The sequence below is a fragment of the Pristis pectinata genome, chromosome 19 (assembly GCF_009764475.1).
Source record: "Pristis pectinata isolate sPriPec2 chromosome 19, sPriPec2.1.pri, whole genome shotgun sequence".
Classification (NCBI taxonomy): domain Eukaryota; kingdom Metazoa; phylum Chordata; class Chondrichthyes; order Rhinopristiformes; family Pristidae; genus Pristis; species Pristis pectinata.
Genome location: NC_067423.1, coordinates 33908404 through 33930803, shown reverse-complemented (window position 1 = coordinate 33930803; position 22400 = coordinate 33908404).

The following is a 22400-nucleotide window of genomic DNA, read 5'->3' as shown; positions in this document are numbered from 1 at the left end:
TAATGGAAGCAATTTAATACTTGAGTAAACTTAGCATACAAGGGATGAACTCTAGTACACTAACCATTGGTAGAAGTAGCAGGCTTTACTGGTGATGCAAAAAGTGTTTGTAGTTTTACAACCAGGAGCTGGTGCACGTAAGGTATTCACATGCTTGGTACCACTGCTGACACTGGTACATTAGGTAGTTATAAGTTGCCCATTTGATATTGTTGTTTGTATACCAGCTATTGGAGTTGGTGGACAGTCTTAGCACATCACATATAGCAATACTCTGGTGGTTTTGTTACTGCCCCATCACATAATGTGATAACTGTTTGTGAACATCTGGTATCAGTACAATGGATTCTGTAAATATTTAACGGTTTATACTCTCACTGGATCTTTTTATTAGTCCGAATATAAAGTGATATGAAGCAAAGGCATGTAATTGGAGCAGAGTGTGGATCAGCTGTGAACTAATTGAATGAACTGACTTGAAGTGCAGTCTTAGTGTTGAGATCGACACGCCAGGTATTGGTGGTCATGCCTGGGTATTGGTACGAGTTTGCTTGTTTCCAGAACCAGGTGTTAGCATTCTCACATGACACACTGGTAAACAGGTTAATCTGTGGAGGTTAACAAAACAGGTCAATGACCTTTCATCAGAATTCTTCTGATATCCTGACCTGCTGAGTATTTTCAGCATTTTGGGTTTATTTCAGATTTTGCTTTTGGATATCAAAAATTGTTTTTGTTAGTCCAGCTATTGGCAAAGAGAAAAGTAATTAATACATGGCCAATTAAGAAATTAAGAGTCATTACAGATTAAAAGAAGAGGTTTACAATGTCAAAAGTAGTAGGCTTTATGATTGGAAAATATTTAGGATCCAGCAATGTATGGCTAAAAAAAGAATAATTTATGAGCAAAAAAAGATAGATGAACATTATTCAGCAAAAAATAGCAACAAATATATAAAAAAGGCATTGTATGAGGTTCTTCAATTAATGAATCTGGTTCCACTACAGCCAGAGGCAGAAGAGATTATTTTAGAAAATAAGTAAATGAGTGAGGTATTTAAACAAATATTTTCTATCCTTCTTCACTGTAGGCAATACAACAAATGTGTTTGATGCAATAAGGACAGAATGAGAATGACGACTTGATATTAGTAAGAACAAGAAATTCAGTGACCTGAGGCTGCACTGTTTTCTCCAGAATTATACAAATGATTTTCTTATTATTATTGAAACATGATTGTGACCATTACTGGGTTGAGTGGTAACACTTCAGAAATTCTCCTGGCCGATGGCTCTCACACGTTTCTGCATCAAATGTGCACTCCTCATGCATTGCTGCTTTGGAACATAGCTAGGAAATTAGCTCATGTTATTTTGAGGTCACTGGACACTCTCTAATAAACTTCTGTAACTATAGCATTTGAAGGGGATGTCCCTGTGCACATCCCAGACTGGAGGTGGGGACCTGATTTGGGTAAGCCTTCCTTAATTACTTCCTGACTCTCCTTGGGCCCTCTCACCACCCTCTCCCAACTGTATTAACACCCGCCACCTCACCTACAGTGATGACCCTTGGCAGACATCTTCAGCCTCCAATCAGCCCCCACCAGGCTCTAAACCATGATCTCGCTCACCCTCACAGCCCAACCAACTGTGCCCTCAGGCCCCAATTACAACCTCCAAGTCCCCAACCCAAACTTTCCTTTATGTTTTGTGTCCTTATTTCCTTCTTCAATGAGCGGCTCCTTATAGAAACTCTGCCTGCTGGTCCCACGATCAGAAATGGCCCGTGTCTTCATCTTTTCAAACCCACTGAGAATCAGTAAGATTACATCTCAAGGTTTCTCAACATTGCACCAATAGTAAACACACGCCAACATCAAAGCATTTGGCTCAAGACATTGTTAAGTGACAGTTCACGGTCACTTGCTTGTGTATTATCAAACACTGACAGATATCTCAGCCTTCCTGTTATTTGAAATAATTAATATTATGTTGCCTTGAAGATTAGATGTCTTTGGAGGGGTCAGTTACCAGAATTACTGATAATGAGCTGCTTTTGATATGAATCACACATTAATTCCTTTCCAGGAGACAGATCCGAAACATCTCAGTTCTTTTATCTTTAGAATATGTTTATTGGGAGTTTATAATTGGAGAGGATGTGCAGCTCTGAGCCAGCACCCAGGGCATCGGCTTGCAAGGCACCCAATTGGTTCACAGACCCAAACAAGGGTGCTGACAAAGGGGTGGTAGCGCAGAGTCCCCGCATTCCAGGTTCAATCCTGAATTCTGATGCTATCTATGTGGAGTTTCCATACACTCTGTGTCACTGTGTGTGTTTCCTCCTGGTGCTCTGGTTTACTCCCACTTTCCAAAATGTATGAATTGGTAGGTTTATTGGCCACCATAAATAGCCCCTAGTGTGCAGGTACATGATAGAAGGTGGGGGGAGCTGATGGGAATGTTGGGAGCATAGGTTATAAGCAAAATTAATGGAGGAATGGGGTTGCTCTGTGAGTTGGCATCCATTCGATGGGCTGAATGGCTTCCTTCTATATCATAAGGAAATATGGACTTGTTCAACACAAGTTGCGGGGATCATCTGTCTGGCAATGCATGGGGTGGTTAATTAGAAGTTGCAACATCCTTCATCAAGAACAACAATGTAGTCAGTAAACTTGGTGATATTGGGGGCAGCAGAGATGGAGAAAAAAGTTGAGTTAATTGCCCAGGTTTTGTGTTAAGTAGAGCCAAGGGACGAACAGCCAAGGGACTAGAACATAGAACATAGAACTGTACAGCACAGGAACATGCCCTTTGGCCCATAATGTATGGACTAGCCATGAAGCCAAATTGAACTAATCCCATCTGCCGGCATATGGTCCGTATCCCTCTATCCCTGCCTGTTCATAGTCTCTCTAAGTGCTCCTTAAACACTGTTATTGTATCTGCTGCTACCACCTCCCTGGCAGCGCATTCTAGGCACCCATCACTCTGTGTAAAAAAAATTGCCTCATAAATCTCCTTTAAACTTTCCCACTGTCACTTTTGAACTAGGCCCTCTGGTATTTGACCCTCCCACTATGGGAAAAAGACTCAAACTATCCAACCTATCTCCACCTACACTTTCATCCAAATCATTAATATATATTACAAACAACAGAGGTCCCACCATTGACCCTTGATGAACACCACTGGTCACAGACCTCCAGTCAGGGAAACACTGGCCATCACTACCCTCTGTCGACATTTCGGGTCGAAACCTTGTCCCAGTCATGATGAAAAGTAACAACCCAAAACGTCGCCAATTTCATCCCCCCCCCCCCCCCCAGCTCCACAGATGCTGCTCGACCCACTGAGCTCCCCCAGCGGATTGCTTGTTGCTCCAGATTCCAGCATCTGCAGTCTCTTGTATCTCCAGGAACCCCAGCATCCCTCGTTCTGAGCCCAGTGACAGCAGTGGCAGTGGTCTCTCCAGAGTGGTGGAGGGTTTGATCTGCCTGCTGCTGCTTTCACCATGACTTTGGGTCATGCCCCCAGAGCCTGGATGCTTCCTTTCAGCTCCTCTGGGTCCTTCCAGTTGCCACTCCTAGCTGGTGCCCCTTGAGGCCAGTGAGCTGCCTCTAGCCTGTTGTGGTTGGCACTGCCTTTGTCTCCAGCACTGTTCACCAGAGAAGGTGGGTAGCTGGCAAACCAGGAAGGTAATAACAAACCTCTGGGATCTTCCACCTGGTTCTCAGTCACATGGGTTGTGAGTTTGATACTTCAGTATGATGGCAGGGTTGAAATGCTAGTGAAAGTGGGTTGGGTTGTTTGTTGAGGAACTCCTGAAAGTTAATTGTGGCATTTTCAGCAACACGCACACAAAGTGCTGGAGGAACTCAGCAGGTCAGGCAGCAGCTATGGAGGGAAATGAACAGTCGACGGTTCAGGCCGAGACCCTTCATCAGGACTGGAGAGGAAGAGGGCAGAAGCCAGGATAAGAGGGTCAGGGGAGGGGGAGGAGCGCAGGCTGGCAGGTGATAGGTGAGTCCAGGTGAGAGGGGGAAGGTAGGTGGGTGGGAAGGAGGGATGAAAGGGAGTGACGTGAGAAGCTGAGACGTGATAGGTGGAAGAGGCAAAGGGCTGAAGAAGAAGAAACCCAATAGAGATGGACAGTCGACCATGGAATAAAGGGAAGGAGGTGGGGAACCAGAGGGAGGTGATGGGCAGGTTGTGAGGGCGGGGGAGGGGAAAGAGAAGGGGTGAGGGGGCCACAGGAATGAGGGAAAACAAATGGGGTGAAGGTGGGAGAAACAGAGGGGAGGGGTTACCGCAAGTTAGAGAAACCTCACCTTTTATTCTGCCCTCTTCCTCTCCAGTCCTGATGAAGGGTCTTGGCCCAAAACATCGACTGTTTATTTCCCTCCATAGGTGCTGCCTGACCTGCTGAGTTCCTCCAGCATTTTGCATGCGTTGCTCCAGATTCCAGCATCTGCAGAATCCCTTGTGTCTCTGCGGTATTTTCAGAGTTATTTACCTGGAATCCCAGCACTTGTTCTTTGCTTCTTTCTGTACAGATTGAAGCATTGCTATTTTCTTTGTGAGTCTGAGAAAGTTCACCACTTTATTGTTCGTTCCTTTCATCAACCTCTTATAATTGTTTCCTTTTCCTGTCTTGTTAATGAGTCTAATCGCCGAATCCTGTTTTTGTAACTTCTTCTGTGTGGTCAGCTCCTGCCTGCAGCTCCAGCTCATTCACACAAACTCTGGCTGAGGATTCAATCTGCAGCATTAAACCTTCTCTGATATTCAGTGGCCCTCACTCACAGCTTCATAGGGTGCTTCAGCTCTGTGATCCACGGTCTACAAGTCTCCTGTTGACTGTCCCCGTCAGTATCACGGACCCGTTCCTTGATCCCTGCTCCTCACGTTGTCCTCCAGCTCATTCTTAGTCTGAAGAAACACTCCCACTGAGTTCTGGGCATCTCTGGCCCATGAGCACTCAAAGTGGAGAAGGAGTGCTCGGGATTGTATTGAGAACCTCGAGGCTGTGTATTGAGAGTATACAGATGCCTTGCATAGGCATTGGAGGAAATGGACCACCTCACAGATTATCTATCTACCTCTGTCATGGTGGATGGGAGATGGGAATGGGATAGAGAAACTCTGAGAATGAACTGGGAGAGAGGAAGTGAGGTTAGGGGAAGTATAGTCAATGTGGGCATGGGAGTCAGTGAATTTATAGAATGGGAATGGGAGCCGAGGAGCAGTAAATGGAACAGGGTGGTAACCTGCCTGACAGAACAGAGCCTGTCAACTTCATCCTTTGCATCACAAACTTCTCCAAGGCTGTGCTGGGTTTAAGTGCTTAATTAAACAAACAATCTTAAAGCAAAGCTGCCTAGTATGGGAGAAATAGTACAGGTGACAGTCAGGTCAAAAGAGTCAGTGAAATAGTTTGTTAGCCTGAGGAGCTTTGTTTATTTTCAAATTCATCCTGTAATCAGATTAAGTGACTGTCATTGTAAGTGCCATTTGGCACATTGGTGTGAGCATTCCTTGTATCAAAGCCAGACAATGGAATGTGATTGAGGAGAAATGGTGGCTATTGATTTCAGGGGATCTTGCCAAATAAAATTAAAGCAAAAAGTAATTTCCTTGAGTGTTTCCAACACATCAGCCCTGATAAATGAGTGGAAGCATGCAATTAATTGTTGTTTGACACACAAAAGGAAAAATAATGACCAAGGTCCTGAACTAGTAATCCACGGTTATGATAGATAATTTCTAATCTCACTGTTGCAGCTAGAAATTTAAATCCAGTTAATTAAATATATCTGGAATAAAAAACCAGAACAAAGTAACAGTGATGGTGAAATCATTGGGTGGTCATAAACATCTGTCTGGTTTTATTAATATCCTTCAGAGGATTAAATCCACTGGTTTGATTGGCTGTGAATCAGGGCTGACAGCAATGTGGCTGCTTGTTACTTGTCTTCTAAAATGACCAGCAAGTCTAGGTTGCTGTCTTTTTCTTCTTGGTCAGTACCTTGGGATCGAGGATGACTTGCTTCCATTTAGCTTCTGAGGGTTCCGAGGTGACTCGTGAGGCTGATATTGGAAATGCAGGTTCTTCTACAGATGGGCCATGAAGTGCCTGACTGGGCAGGTGGGTAGTTTCTGAGGGGGTGCATTCCTTCTGCCATTTATGCAGGGCTTTATGTGCACCCAGTGGGTGGACTTGTGTTTCTCAATACCATCGCCAATGCTCCTATGATTTCTCATGGGCCAGAGATTCCCAGGAGTCAGTTGGGATGTCAAAGAAGTTTTGAGCACATCTTCCCAAGGCAAAGAGTCTAGTGTCGAGCAGGCGAATGACATGGTCCATCCAAGGACAGTCTTTGACAGCTTTGATTACAGGGCAGGTCAGGGGCATGGTTTAACCAGGTGCCAAAGGCCTAGGGCTTGTTATGAGTGGGGCATGCATGAAGGATTCCTCCTCGTGGTTCCCTAAATTTCCTGCTGGGTGGATTGCTGTAGAAGTAAACTTCTGAGCTTAGCAGTGAGCTGAGAGTGTTTGCCGCCAACCACAAAATCTTCGGCCACTGTGCCTGTTGTGTGATTGCTGGACAAAGGCTGTCACGAGCCATCACCTCAGGACTGGCTGTGACTCTAGCCCTTTAAGGTTGGACACACTGTTCATTAAATTTTATAGGAAACAAGCAACTGATATTGGGCAGAGCAGCCAATTTCCTATTTAAATATGGAACAGTTGGCAAATCACATGGTTGTATTGAATTGCTGTGACAAAACACATTAAGAATAGCAGTGAATGGACCACCAGCATCAATCAGGCACTGGGATGTCATATTGAACTCAGTCAACCATGTAGAGCGTCCCTCACAGAGATCAATGTTCTAGTGCTTACATTGGGAGAGCTGTCCCATAGACTAATCAAACAACAGCCTGACACAGAACATACATGCAGAATTATACATTTCAGCCAATGTCCCTCACATCTCCATCAAGATCCTTGGGTATGTCCTTTCTCATCGGATTTGGTGGCGAGGTGACACACATTCTGGAGGAGGTATCTAGGATTCATGGCAGTCACTCAACTACAGGCAAGGAAAACCTCTGCTGATGAGAAATCTAACCTCAGCTGGTTATTTATGTTAAGCATCATTTAGACAGAGCAATGGCACAAATTGTGTATTGAATGGAAATCAAGTCCATCACTAAGATCGTCTAAATACCACCTCCACCTATTAAATTGTCTAAGTCTTGAAGGATGTAGATGCCAAGCTGGGCCTGTGGTAAGATCTAAGAGGATCAACATATGAGAGCAACCTATTGACCTATTCACCACCCATCTCAGATCCATTGGTCCAGGAGAGAATTGGTAATTGCTCAATCCTTGAAGAGACAACGTCCTACCTTCACGCTGAGGATACTCTTCATCATGTAGTGTGGCACCGTCATTCAGCTAAATGGGATGGATTCAGAACACAATGGGCACCCTCTGAGCTTTCTGGGGCATTGGCAATAGCACTATTCACCCAATTTGGCACATTCACAATTACCTTCAACTCAACGTCTAACTCCAGTGCAATGAAGAACGTACCAGGAACCGCACCAGGATTGAGGTACCAACCTGACAACGCTACACTACAGGACCACATGCATACTACCACAGCTGAAGCTGTACACTATAGGCAGAGCTCAGTGATCCACAACCATCAGATCAGATCAAAGCTCACAGTGCTGATACACCCATGATGAATGGTATCTGACGATTAAGCAGTTATATGGAGATGAAGGCTCCATGAATGACATGAGACTGAAACATTCAGAACAATCTTCAGCCAGAACCACAGAAAGGTTGATCCATTCCAGGCTCCTCCCACTGTCATAGAATCTGGTCTTTAAACAGTTTAATTCAATCTATGTAACATCAAAAAGCACCCGAGTATGTGGTAAAGTATAAAGGCAATTGCAAAGACTTTGGATTTTAAGCTTATTTGATGTGCTGAATGGGTGCTGCATCTTCCCCAGTGGGAACCACCCAAATATCATGAAGTTGTGGAAACTTTACCTATAAAAGCAATTGCAGGGATGGTTTATACTGTTGTGTAGGTTCTGATGGTAGCTTCCTGCAGAGCAGGCAGTGGCTTAGTCCTTAATCCTCAGAAATATGAGAGGGATGTTGCAGTAGAACAGGCTATTGCAGAGTTGAGAGAAAAGCCGGGGAGAAATATATGTATCTCTGGCGTGAGTGACCGCACTTCTGCCCTAACAGACTGAGTAATTTACTGCGAGTGGCTCCCTGGGAGACATGGGCTCACTACTCAGGTAGAGATCACAACACAACTGTAGATGATGTTGAATGTCTGTGTCGCCCAAAAATTATGCCACAGGTATGCACAGACTTTGAAAAATCAGGCAAACAGATGCAGACAGCAAAACATCAGTGACCCTCACCCACTGACCAGCTGCAGTGTTCGTTCTCTGTTTAAGTGGGTGCTAAGATCAAATATCGCAGATTTCACCTTGTTGCTCCAGTCTCTGACAGTAAGGCAGAGATGAGAGTCATGGGGTCACAGAGTTATGCAGCACAGAAACAGCCCCTATTCCCCCCCCCCCCACCACCCCCACAGTCCAATGACTGGGCGGTGCAGTGGAACAGATAGTCGAGCTATTGTTCCATTGCTCCAGTGACCCTGGTTCAATTCCTACTTCTGGCGCTGTCAGTGTGGAGTTTGCATGTTCTCCCTGTAACCGTGTGGATTTCCTCCGAATGTTCCAGTTTCCTCCCAAATCCCAACAACTGTACAGTGTTGGTAGGTTAATTGGCCACGGTTAATTGCCCCTAACGTGTAAGTGAGTGGTAGAATTGGGGGGGAGTTAATGAGAATGAAGGGAGGATAAAAATGGGATTACTGTAAATGCATGGTTGGTGCTTAGAATGGAAACAGGCCCTTTGGTCCATCAATTCTGTGTATAACTTTATGATTCTATATCCTTGCTGACAAATATTCTTTCTATGCACCTCATACTTTTGTATACCTTTTTCAGATACCTCCTCATCCTCCCTTGGTCCAAGGGTAACAAACCCAGCTTGTCCAGTTTTTCCTCATAACTGAAGCATTCCATCCCAGCCAATGTCCTGGTGAATCTCTGCAACCCCTCCAGTGCAATTGATGCACTGCTCTCCAGTGCATTGAGCAGCGATGCTGTCATCACGTGCACAAGTGACACCATGCAAACACCAGCCAGGCTGAGGTGAATCACAACCTAAAACGGCCACACCAATTTTCCGATGGGCAGTACTCTCACTGGAATGTGCACTGTTGCATGAAGACACACATAGAATGGTACTCATGAACAATTTGTGCACAAAAGGGTGTTTTGTGCTCCAATTTTTACCCTTGGGCCTTAAAACATAGGAGTGCTGAAGCTCTGTGCTCCAGAGGCTGGTGGGCATCTTGCTTAAGCACTGACACGTCGATGATGTGGAAAATTGCCTGGATATATCCCATCCACTACAGTCCTACTCAGCCAACTACCACCTCATCAGTCGGCATAGAACCAATAGCAGAATGACTGAACTTGTCGGTAACTATGCTGTCAAGTGGTACTTTTCCATCAATAAGCTGCTCATCAGGACCAGAGCTCCAGGCCTCATTATAGCCTTGGTCCAAACCTAGTCAGAAGATCTAAATTCCAGGGGTAAATTGAAAGTGCTTGCCCTTGACTCCATTTGCTCAGTGCGGCATCAAAGACCAAATAAAACTGAGGCAATGAGAATCAAGTGTTAAAATATACACTGGTTGGGTCATAACAGCAGAAGGAAGACGGTTGTCATTGTTGGAGAACAATAACCTCAGCCCCAGAACATCGGTACAGGAGTTCTTCAGGGCAGTGTCCTTGACCCAACCATCTTCATCAAAACTTTCCTCCCCTCACAAGGACAGAGTAAGGAGGAGCGTGCACACATTTTTTTAATATATATAAACATTTGTTCGCTAAAAGCACTACAAAAAGACAACCAGTGTCAATACACTACATCTAATACAGAAAAGAAGAAACTAGGCAACGACATTACTACAGTAGAGAATGCAAACTAATACTAACGAAACACACACGCAACACTACACCTGTTAATGCAACATGCAACACTTCAAATAAGAATTGCGTTTGTACCGTCCACAACACACGCGATCCCCTGAGGGGCCCACCGAGCGCGGAACTCAGCCAGGGTGCCCGCAGAAACTGCATGCTCCCTCTCTAAACAAACCCGCGCGCGCATGTCAGCACGGAAGATGGGCAGTACCCTCGGCCGCCCGCCCCGCGCCGCACCGGGTGCCCGTAAACCAACAGAGTCAGGCTGAAGTGCAGCCAGAACTTGAGCAGCAGCGCCTTCAGATACGGCAAAGAGGGGCTGCAACCTCTCGCACTCCGCGTACGCGTGGTACACTGTCTCCTCCCAGCCACAGAAGTGACAGGCAGCCGGGGTGTCGGTGAACCGGCTCAAAAATCGGTTGCATGGCACAGCCCGGTGCAACACCCTCCACCCCAGGTCCCCGATGTACAGCGGGAGGACTCCCGCGTAGCGAGACCTCCACCGGGGACCACCCTCACCTCCCGCAGGCAAGACGGACCGCCACAGCGTGTCCGGCCAGCAGACCAGGGCGAGGAAGTGAAAGGTGTACAGGAGCAGCCCATACAAGGACCACCTCGGCGCCTTGCGGAATGGTACCTAGGAGAGCGCGCGTGCGCGCGCGCGCGCGCGCACACACACACACACACACACACACACACACACATTGATGACGGCTGCAACCTCAGCAACCATGTCAGATTTGCCCAAGGCATGGGGGTATGGTAATGGAAGTAGCAACACACCCAGCAGTGCCTTGCCGGTGTACTTGAACACTGAAGCAATGCTAATTTGTCACAGCCTGCACTTACTATCAGCTCTGCCTTCCGTGTCCATTCACAAAGTACAAAGCTTGTATAAACTGGATAGTTTTTGCTCCACTCTTGTTATTTTTAAAAGATAAACAAAGCCAGAGATCATTATGGAGGAAATGTTGAAGGATTGGAGGTGGAGCTTGTGATTCTACAAATTGATTTTATCGAGTTACAAACTAGACTGAAAAAGTCCGTGATCTGCAGCAGGAATTCAACTCAACTCAATGCTATGCTGCCTGTTGAATTTATCAGTTTCTCAGAGTCCCTTCAAAGAACACAGGCCTCAGAATTCCTCAGTTCCTGGAAGAATTTTGTATGAATGTCCTTTTGTGGGAATCTGCCATGAAGCCCAAAGATTTAGCACTACAGCACAGGCCTTACACACTTAAACATGCTTAAAGGCCCTTTCTCCATGCATGATGTTATTGAGGGCCTAGTTCACTGTCTCTGAGGGCATGGCATGGTGGGGGAGAGGGTACGGGGCAAGAGTCCCTGGCTAGGGAGGAAGAGTGTGGGAGGGTACACTCCACTATAACGGGGAGGAAAATGAATACCTTGACAAACAGCCCAAGGCTTTCCTCCTAACCTAATATGAACTAAACTCTAAATTTGCATTTAGAGAGTGGTTCTTATTGGGTTAGGAGGAAAGTTAGATTCATGATCAGTTTGAGGTGGGGATTGCAACTGGTGGTGGTTGCCGAGGGCAGCACGATGGCCGAGGGAGCAAAGTCTAAGACTCCTTAAACATTAAACATGAAGTGGACACAGCTGAAATGATTCCTCACAGCAGACTCCATGGTCTTGGACTTGATCAGCAGGTGACAGAGTAAGAATAAAACCAGGCTTCACAGGTGCTATGAAGATCTGCTTCTGAGTGAGGGGTTTGGGTGCCCATGAGACATGCAAGAACCACTTTGTACAGGTACATGGGGACTGGGAGGAGAAGATGCTGACTAAGGCATGTCCCTTATTTTCATTAATTATCATGTTTTCATAGAAATTGAATCACATAAAGCACATTGTGTTGAACAATAAAGTTGTTAGGTCCGTATCATGCTATCATTTACTATCATTTCCCTGCTGATTTCCTTGAAGCTGTCACCACTAATGTAGTGAACATACTTGCCCAGTCCTGATGAAGGGTCTTGACCCAAAACATCGACTGTTTATTTCCCTCCATAGATGCTGCCTGACCTGCTGAGTTCCTCCAGCATTTTGTATGTGTTGCTAGTGAACATACTTACTGTATTGGTGAAAGAACAGGATTAATCTCAATGAATTGACAATTATAGATTTATTAGTCCACAGAAAACATACAATGTTCTTACTCTAGGATGATATATTTCTGACTATACAGCTCACAGCAAAGAAACAGTGTTAAGTTATTTAGTTGTCAGCATGAATCACTGGCACGGTAAGGTATTTAGGCCTCTCATTCACGCTAACATTTACCCATAGGGATAACCGAGGAATGAGACCAAGAATTCTGAATCCAAACTGCTGTATTCAGGAAATATATCTCTTTGTTAATTGTACTGAACGATTCTGCATTCAGATTCAACAGAGCTGGCTTGAATATTTTCCCTTTCTAACTTTGTTTTCAGCCCAGATAAATGGAGGAAGTATTATTATTTCTATCTTTAATGTCCCCTCCCCTCCTCCTCAGGGAGTTGGATATTAATAATAATGAGGGAGGCAGATGAGCTTCATCCAAGGTTCGGTTTCTTCAGGCCACCAGGAGATGCATGAGAGTGGGCTGAAGCAACACCTGACGGGTCTGCCAGTGTTAAAGTCACTGGCTGTCGATTCTTACATCTCCTCCACGTGACAAAGATTAGCAGGGGATTATCATGTAGCATCAGCCCACATTTAAACCCTCATCTTTTACAATAGAGAAACCGAAAATATTCAAGCAATTGAACAACAAGCTGTAATTAAACAAGTCAAGCATGGTGACGACTGTTCGAGCCACCAAGTAGAAGTACAAATGCATAATCAGCTGGACAAGAGCTGATAAATTAATTACTATCATTGATGCCTAATGTTACCCGTGAGGATTCCGGTTTGGTGGAACACAGGCTTAAGATCTTGGAATTTCTCCCAAGCAACAACGTGGGAATGCTGTCACTGAAACATCTGGAGCAGGTACAGAAGACTTACCATCCCCTTCCCAGAGCTCTTAGTGGAGGCGTTCTAAGTCCACTTAGGCAAAATGAGATGATTCTTGAGCAGACTTACTTTGCCTCATAAACACACCTTTGCAGAATGCCTTAAATATTTATCTAAAATAACCGGAATTCTTCCAGTGATCCCATCATACTGAAAGCATCAACACTAAACTCCCTCTTCATTTTCCACATAGTTTACACTCTGTAAAATGTCTTCCTATATCCCAGAGGCTGTGACCTAATTCCAAGGCTAAATGAGACTTGGCAGCTCTCCAGTTGCTAAAAGAAGTATTTGTTTTCCTGTTGCTGGTTCAGCAATCCGCCTTTCTGACAATTGACTGTGGAGGTCCATCAGACTACGACTAATTCTCACTCACCAACTGGGCTGTTGTGCTTTCCAGAGGAGTGTCTGACCAACACTTCAAAGAGCATTCCTTCTGCACAGCAGAGCGGCAGCCTGGAGTTTTGTTGATTTTATAATGCTGTGCCTTGATACTGATGTCTTGTACGGTAGTATTTAGTACAGGTAACTCAGGGGGTTCTGACTGAATCATTCTTTGCAACCAAAGCAAACCACTGCAATGCTGAAAACTCTCAAACAGTCAGGCAGGACCTACAGTGGGAAAAACAGAGTTGATATTTCTGGTTAATAGTCTTTCATCAGAACTTTTTGAGATTCAGGCATCATTCACATCGTCTGGGGTTAGGCTAAGGTAGGTTTTTTGGAGTTCCTCTGCTTTAACATCAAGGGACAGCCATTCAGTTTCGTGGTAACTGTGGCTGAACACTCAGGCACCAACGCTTCTTCAATACCTCTGACACTGTGGCAGGCAGTGATCGTTCCCAACTTTCACACTATCAAGTTATAAATGGCATTAACACTGGTTTCACTTCCATCATCTTCAGGAAAGAGTGCAGGGGACAGCAATAATCCCTACATGTTTTTTTAAAATCACAGGAAGCCTTTGATTCTGTCAACCAAGAGCCTGTGTAGAGTCGTCAAACTTGGCAGCACGCAGAAATTTATTTCTATCTTACATCTGTTACGAGGCATGCAAACCCCATTTTAACTATTCTTCAAATGGAAATTTATGTAAATTGATTTAAAATACGTAAAAATAACTTTAATTTAAAAACACATCATTTAAAACCTCAAATTAATTACACTTCCTGTCAAATGAAGATAAAAAACAAGCTTAGTTGAACTTAACTTTCTAAGTTGGTGGATCCAATCAAATGGAGACACACTAGATTCCACAGCTATAGGTGGTGTGAAGTGGGGGGAATAGAATATGCCTGAACTTATCATTGATCCAGAGGTGGAGCAAGAAGTCAGATCCATTGATACATGGCTTCCCAGCATGTTCCATGATTCAGCTCTGTCATGCGCATGTATGGAAGTCTGAAGGTGCATGTACCGTCAGCACAAAATAAAATCAGAAAACCTTGGCAACACTCAGCAGGTCAGACAGCACCTGTGGAAAGAAAAACAGTCAACATTTCAGATCTGCCATCCCTTATTCTGATGAAATGTCTTCGACCTGAAACATTCACTGTTTCTCTTTCCATACATGCTGCCTGACCTGCTGAATGTTCCAGCATTTTCTTTTTTAATTTCAGATTTCAAGCATCTCAGGTAGAAGATACTGGAGCCTGAGGGCACATACCACCAGACTTAAGGACAGCTTCTACCGCACGATGATAAGACTATTGAACAGTTCCCTTATACGATGAGATGGACTATGACCTCACGATCTACCTTGTTGTGACCTTGCACCTTATTGCACTGCACTTTCTCTGTAGCTGTGACACTTTACTCTGTACTGTTATTGTTTTTACCCGTACTACATCAATGCACTCTGTACTAACCCAATGTAACTGCACTGTGTAATGAATTGACCTGTACAACCAGTATGCAAGACAAATTTTTCACTGTACCTCAGTACAAGTGACAATAATAATAAATCAATACCAATACCAACCAGATTTGCAGTTTTTTTGATCTTCATTAACTGTCAGTCTGACCTTATCCAATACCTTCATTCTATGACTAGTTGCGTTCTATCACAGCTGGGATATTAGGTTCAGCAAGATGCAATTTTTGTCAGTAAACTTTGATAAAATCCGATTGCAGCTCACACTGACACATCTACAAAAAACTATTTCAATCATTAATAATCAGAATTCATGAATGAACTTAACATCAGACAATACTGTTAAAATGGAGCAGACAACATGAGGCAGTGATATTGGCATTTTTAATTTGTTTTCCTAATAAACGTAACATAACTGCCAACTATGATTTATTTAATTGATTTATGCATATTTAGTCTCTATGTTTTTACAGATGAATGTATAAAGCTTTTAGTGGTATATTTTGAGTGATGAATTGCCTGTCCACACAATAAGTTCATGTAATCTTGAAAATTCTGATTGATAAAAATCAAGATGAATGATTAGTCCAGAAAAGCCTACGTGTACAATGTAATCGGACATGTCTAATGACGGTGACCTACAGCAGATGTAAATAACTAAGGGTTTGTAAATGGTTTCTTTACAGCTCTGGGATCTTCCTTTCCAGGCTTTCTTCTTCCTCTTCTGTATAATTGGAACCATTTGTTTTGCCTCCTCAGTAAAAGCAACACTTGACCAATATTTTTTTATTTGGGACCTGTATCCATTATGAAGTATGACACCCTAATACCAGTTCTGGGACCCAGAAAACAGCCATGCTGGAAAATATGAATTATGCAGAGACAAGAGGCAAATACTTTTAGCATTTTGCTGGTTGTACATATGAACTGCACATGCAGAACATATGTGTCTATAATTACCACCAACAAGGTTTCACACTATTGAATCACATTCAGACTCCAAGGCACAAGATTGAGCTCCAGTACGGATGACAGTTCCTCTCCGCCCTTTGCTGTTCCGTGCATCCTCAACTTCTATGCCTGGTCTTTGTACCTGTGATGGCTGGTGTACGTGCAGCAACCCCATTCAGTTGTCAATCCTTGCTAAAATGGCAGCGCAGGTTAAGCTTTTTGTTTACTTTTCTTTATTTCACATTATATTTCTAATAAACATAGTAATTTGAATGTTTGTTTTAATTATATAAATTCATTTTATGCAGTTCTTGAATGTCTCTGAACATCCGAATCAGTTGCAAACAGTGTAAATGCCTTGAACCGCACCAAGCTGTCACAGGCCGTCTTGGTGGTGCTGGGAGTGGAGCTGAGGCCTTGTTGCTGCTCCACTCACAGAAGGGTTTTGGCATAGAAGACTCCACAGCCCACAGATGCCAAAGCAGGCTGTGAGATTAATGTTGGGGTTGAGCACAGACAGTTGGATGGATTGCGTCCTATCCAAAATACGGTTCCTTCTCACCAGAGGGCGCTCTTTGCTGGTGTTTGATGTGAGGCAGGATTAAGGGGTGAATGTTGGATACTAAGTTTGAGGTGTCCAGCCATACATACAATATCTGATGTATGTTTATTGTGGGACTGTGGTAGTAGCTGAGAGCAGAATGGGTAGATGGCACAACAAAGACTGGCCTCCCCTGACTCATGCATAGGCTCAGTAGAACATAGTAACAGGCGCCAACAATTACTTGCATACTCAACTGTCAGCTATGTATTTCCTGAAGCAGAAACATACCCAGCAACATTGTTTGCACAGGTTCACTCATGCTCATGTGGAACAGCCTTTGCAAAACAGTTCACATGATCGCCTACGGAAGTATTTAACTTGGCCAGTGAATTAACTGGCTATTAGACAGATGTGTGCTAATCCATTATGGCTATATGTAATTAACTAAACATGCCAACATCTTATATCTGCATAGTGCTTTACAATTAGTGAATTGTGCTAGAAGTATGGTAACTATTGTTATATAAGGAATCAAAGCAATTAAACAAACAAATAGTAAATAGTTAATCCGGTTTTTGGGTTGATGTTTGAACGTTGGCTTGGTACCAAGTAACTGCTCTGCTCTATTTCAACTGATACTGTGTTCTCGTCCCACCTCAAAGCTTCCTATTTAACCTTAACGCCAATACTTCCCACAGCACAACAGCCTATCAATGTTGTTCTTCAGGATCAGCCTAGATTATGTGCTCAAATACTGACTGCAAAGCAGCCAACCTAAAATGGTCACTGTAATTAGACCATAACTATCACTGCTGCAAGATGGCCTTACTCCATGCGAGATGGCTGACTGAAGTACCCATCTGCAGGTGTACAACCAGATTTTGAAAACTATACTATTGCCGTGCCATGGAAATTTAATGTTTTTCAACCATCAAGTATTTCCTCTATGCGCTTGTTGGCTCAATGAACACATATGACCTAAGTTCATCTTAGACTATTCAATCATTTTTGTTTGCAATAATTGAAATCAGTTAATAAGATCTAAACATTAATAGACTGCCAGATGACATTCCATTCCTAAATTGACTCATTTCAGGAATTCCATTTGACAATAGATTCCCTTTGCTGCATTATCAATGGATTATTCATAAATCCAATGCCAAACATTAAGTCCAAGTAATGTGGCTGAATCTGTTTATACTATGCATGAATTTGAATGCACTGCCTTCACTCTACCCATGTATTTCTAAGATACACTGTTCTGAATGTTCCAGGCAGTGTTTCTTTGCACACATTCACTGCAGCCCCACAGTGCCTATAAAATTATCTTAACAGAGCTGAAAACAAGGCAATGAAGAGCAGTGACTGGTTGTCAAATAACATTTAATAAGAACTAATTCATTTATTAATTTAGCAAATGCAACCATGCAGTCAGGCAACATTTGATGTACCACTTCGATTTTGGAAGTGGATAATCCTCGACAACACACAATGTTTCCTGTATCTTCCCACAGCTCACAACAGGAGTTCCCTTGGAGCAGTGTCCTAGCCCATCTTCAGTGGGGGGAAATGCTTGCTGATGAATACATGATGTTCATTTGTATTCACAACTCCTCAGTAAACAAATCCAGCCACTTCTGCATGCAGCAAGATTGTGATGATAAGGTGGCAAGTCACATTTGCACTACAGAAATGCAGGGCAATGACCATCTCCAGAAAGAGAGAGAGAGCAACACCCAAAAAGCTGGAGGAACTCAGTGGGTTAGGCAGCATCTATGGAGGGAAATGGACAGTTGAGACCCTTCTTCTGGACTCAAAAAAGAGAGAGTCTAACCACCAACCCTTAACGTTCAATGACATTACCTTTGTCAAGTTCCACACTATCCTGGTGAGTCACCAGTGAGTACAAACAACTGGGCTTGGCACATAAATACAATAGCTACAAGAGAGATCAGGGGCTGGGTATCCTGTGGTACATGACTCACCCAAAATCCTTTCCATCACCTACAAAATACAAGTCTGGAACAAGATGGAATCATCTCCACTTGCTTGAATGAATGTAATGCCAACAGAACTTGAGAAACTTGATGCCATTAAGGATAATGTAGCCCTTATGATCCCATCCCCCACCCTAAACATTCCTTCCTTCCTTTCACCATTAGTACACAATGGCTACAGGGTGCATCATCTGCAGAATGCACTGCAGTTGCCTTGTCTTCTCCAATAGCACGTGCCAAACCTGCAACCTACACTATCAAGAAGGACAAGAGCAGCAGGCACATGGGAACACCCACAACCAGCAGGTTCCCTTCTAAGTCACACATATGTTTGGAAGTACATTACCATTCCTTCATTATTACTGGGACTGGGTCTATATCCTGGAACTCGCCACTCAACAGCTTAGTAAGAGGTACCTCCTCCTGTTGGGCAGCAGCAGTTGAAGGTGGCTCACTGCTACCTTCTCAGGAAGAGTTAGGGGACGGCAATAAGTGGTGGCCTTATCAGCATTGTTATTGTCCTGAAGATAAGAGTTAACAAGAAGAGAGTTATAAAAGGATTTAGTGCACAGGCACCAACAATATAGATTGGCTACACAATTTATACTGGCTGGTCTTAAATCGGATCAGATGGGTCCATCTTTGGCATTGTAATTCATAGCCATTGAGGTGATGCTAAGGGTTGGTCACAAAACCAATTTGTTAAGCTGTAATGTTTCTTTAAAGACACTAATTAATTAAAATCATACTGATAATAACTTGCTGTTGCTATGAGGTGCTAACCAAATGATTACTGTGCCACACATTTTGATGCAAATCATCATCACTCTGCTAAATGTACAAACAGTAATGCAGTATGACTGGGTTAACAGACATAGTTTAATGATGAGCAAAGTCCTATAAGTTGCTTTCTGCTGCAAGAAATTGGGCAGGGCAGGGCAGGGGGTGGCTGTAGCCACAAGTTTTCACTGAGGATTTAAAGGGATATTTCACCCTGGAACCTAAAGGTAACTCGATTCGAATCTTGGGCAAATTCAATGCTGAAACAGTGTCAGTAGCAATCTATGCTAAATTTATCAGCAATACTGTCTGACCTTCACCTTCTGTTGTAAATGGGCACTGAGCAGCTCAGCTTTGCACGGGGTTATTTGCACATCTGCATTAAGGCTAATGAGTCTAGTTTAGAGGTCACGGACGTTCATCTGCCTGCACTTTATGATGATCTGCCTGCAGGATACTTAGGGTGCATTGGGAGTGACTGCATGCGATTTATGTTCTTTGATAAAAGGCATGCAGTCAGATTGAAGGAAAAGGGAATTTATTAATGTGTTTCCTAAACTCTTGCTATTCAATATTCAGGAAATCTCCTCTCCCAAATAAGCCATCTCAAATTAACATCACCAAGAAAGTGCTGGAAGCACAGTAAATGTCCTGGAGAGCAGGAATGCAGTCCTCAAGCTGGAGTTAATCCTGTCAACAGAATGAAGATCTACATTCACCTTGAGTGGAATGAAGCAAAGTCTCACGAACAGATGCCAGTGAGATGAAGGAGAAACAGGGCACAGACAGCTATTTGATTTATCAATAATAACATTTTAAAGGTGTTGTTAGTAGCCAAGGTTACAAGGGAAATCAGCCTGTTAGAAGGGATATAACAGAGAATTGCAAAGAAACAAGAAATATGCCTCACAAAGAGATAATTGTGTCAGCCAGAGGTTGGAAAATGTCAGTCAGTGATAAAAACACTGCAGTATCAGAGCCAAACATTACAATCAGATTGCTGGGAATAGGCGGTGATTTCGCTGAGGGAAAATGACTCACTTTTCACCCGCTACAGTAAGTAATGGAGTGAATACTTTAGAGAATTTTTCTTGCAGCCTTTCAAGTAAGGAACATTTGCAGAGACTTTCAGTATAATGGTACAGTGCAAATGGGAATCTAACAGATTCCTGTTAGCTCCTGCTGTGGACAGAAGCACTGTGGAAAGACTGAGCTTGAACTGCAGAAAATATTTTAAGTTAAAATCCACATTAAAATTGTGAAAAACGGTCACAAGCTTACCTCATCAGTACTCTGGGAAAACAAATAACAGATTGGTCAGGCCATATTTTGCAGAACTTGGATTGTCGACCAGACGGTGATAGGGAATGTTGATTTCTATTTTCTCAGTAGCTCTGCTTGTGTTGTGTGTGCCTTTAGTCACTTCTACTTCTTATCTACATACTTCTGCTTAGAAACATCTGAAAATGGATTAACACATTCCACAGGTAAGCTGACAACATTCAACTATTGGATTCAATTGGAATCTCAATTGGAACTCTTGGATCAATCTTGGATTCAATTCAACCTTGGGGTAGATCAACCAATCCAACCCTAGCGCTTGCTGGGTATCCATATGGACAGCCTTGGTTCCACTGGGGCATTGGCCTAAGTCAGCAGTGGCATCTCCTGCCCAGCCCCCACTGGCAGCCCCCATGCTGCTCCAGTGGGCTCCTCGTGGAATCCAAAGGGTCAGCATGACCATCCCCAGGCCTCCCAGCTCACAGGCTGGTAAGTCTGCCATTGAGGGTATGCCAAGTTCATACTGGCACAGGGACAGCAGTTCCCATTGAAATGAAGGGCACACAATGGATCTCTTGTGGAAGGTAAGTAGTTATGTTCAAGTTCAAGTTTGCTGTCATGGGCATACATACCCAGGGCATAAATGCCATGACAATGAGCTTTTTTGCAGCACAGTACATTACAAACATAACAACATCAATTACATAAACTTAAATTAACATAAGTTATACATAACTTACATGGCAGAATAAATAAAAATAAACATAACAACATTAGTGCAAGTTGAGGGAAATATGCTTTTAGAATATATTTCAAATAATTTTAAAGTGTATATGTGATATTTAATATTCAAAATCTATGTTTCAAGATAAATTCATTTATTCATGATTCAAAAGTCACCTAGTGTTTGTGGATGTTCACAGACAGGTTTCCTCCCACATTCCAAAGACGTACGGGTTAGGAAGTTGTGGGCATGCTATGTTGGCGCCGGAAGCGTGGCGACACTTGCAGGCTGCCCCCAGAACACTCTACGCAAAAGATGTATTTCACTGTGTGTTTCGATGTATATGTGACCAATAAAGATATCTTATCTTATCTTATCCAGTGACCCTGTGCACACCGACAACTGTGACAATTAGCGAGTGAGTGGAGGGGGAGGGTGCAGAAAGGGAGAGGGGAGGAGGAATGGGTGCAGTTGGCTGCTACAATGAGACAGCCCCTGTACTCAGTGGGCCATGCGGAACTGCTGGGAGCTGCGGAAGATTGGGCCTAGAGTGGCTCTGGACAAAACACCAGGAGCAGACGGCTTGCAACTTTGGGGCAACAGAAGATTTATCCCATTTCATAAACAAGGCAGCGGTTTTGGACAGGGCTTGTGGTGGATAGGACAATGTGGGTGGGCATGTTGTGGGTGGTTGGTTGCAGGTGGGGCTTGTGGGTGTGGCTGGTTGTGGGCAGGACATGGTGGGTGAGGATTGTTGTGGGAGGAGTTTACTTTGCCTCTGTGCGATTGCCTCCCCCAGTGATTCCAAGACATTCTCTCCCTGAGCATCACTCTGCGGTAAGTTTCATTTAATTTGGAGGCCAGTGTAATGGCAAAATTGTTCACTGCCCTCCACAAGGCCCTGCCCACCATGTCTGTCACTGATTGGCCCATCATTTCCCTGTCGTCATTCGGCTTGGGACCAGTGAGAGACTTGATCTTTGTAGGTCAGGTGCCCAGGTCAGGATATCATACGGGACAAAAATTTCTGGAAAAAAAATGGGGGCTATCTCATTCTAAATGGGATGTTGGCAACCTTACCTCCTCTTCTCATGATCCTTCCATCGTGTTTAAATTGTCAGT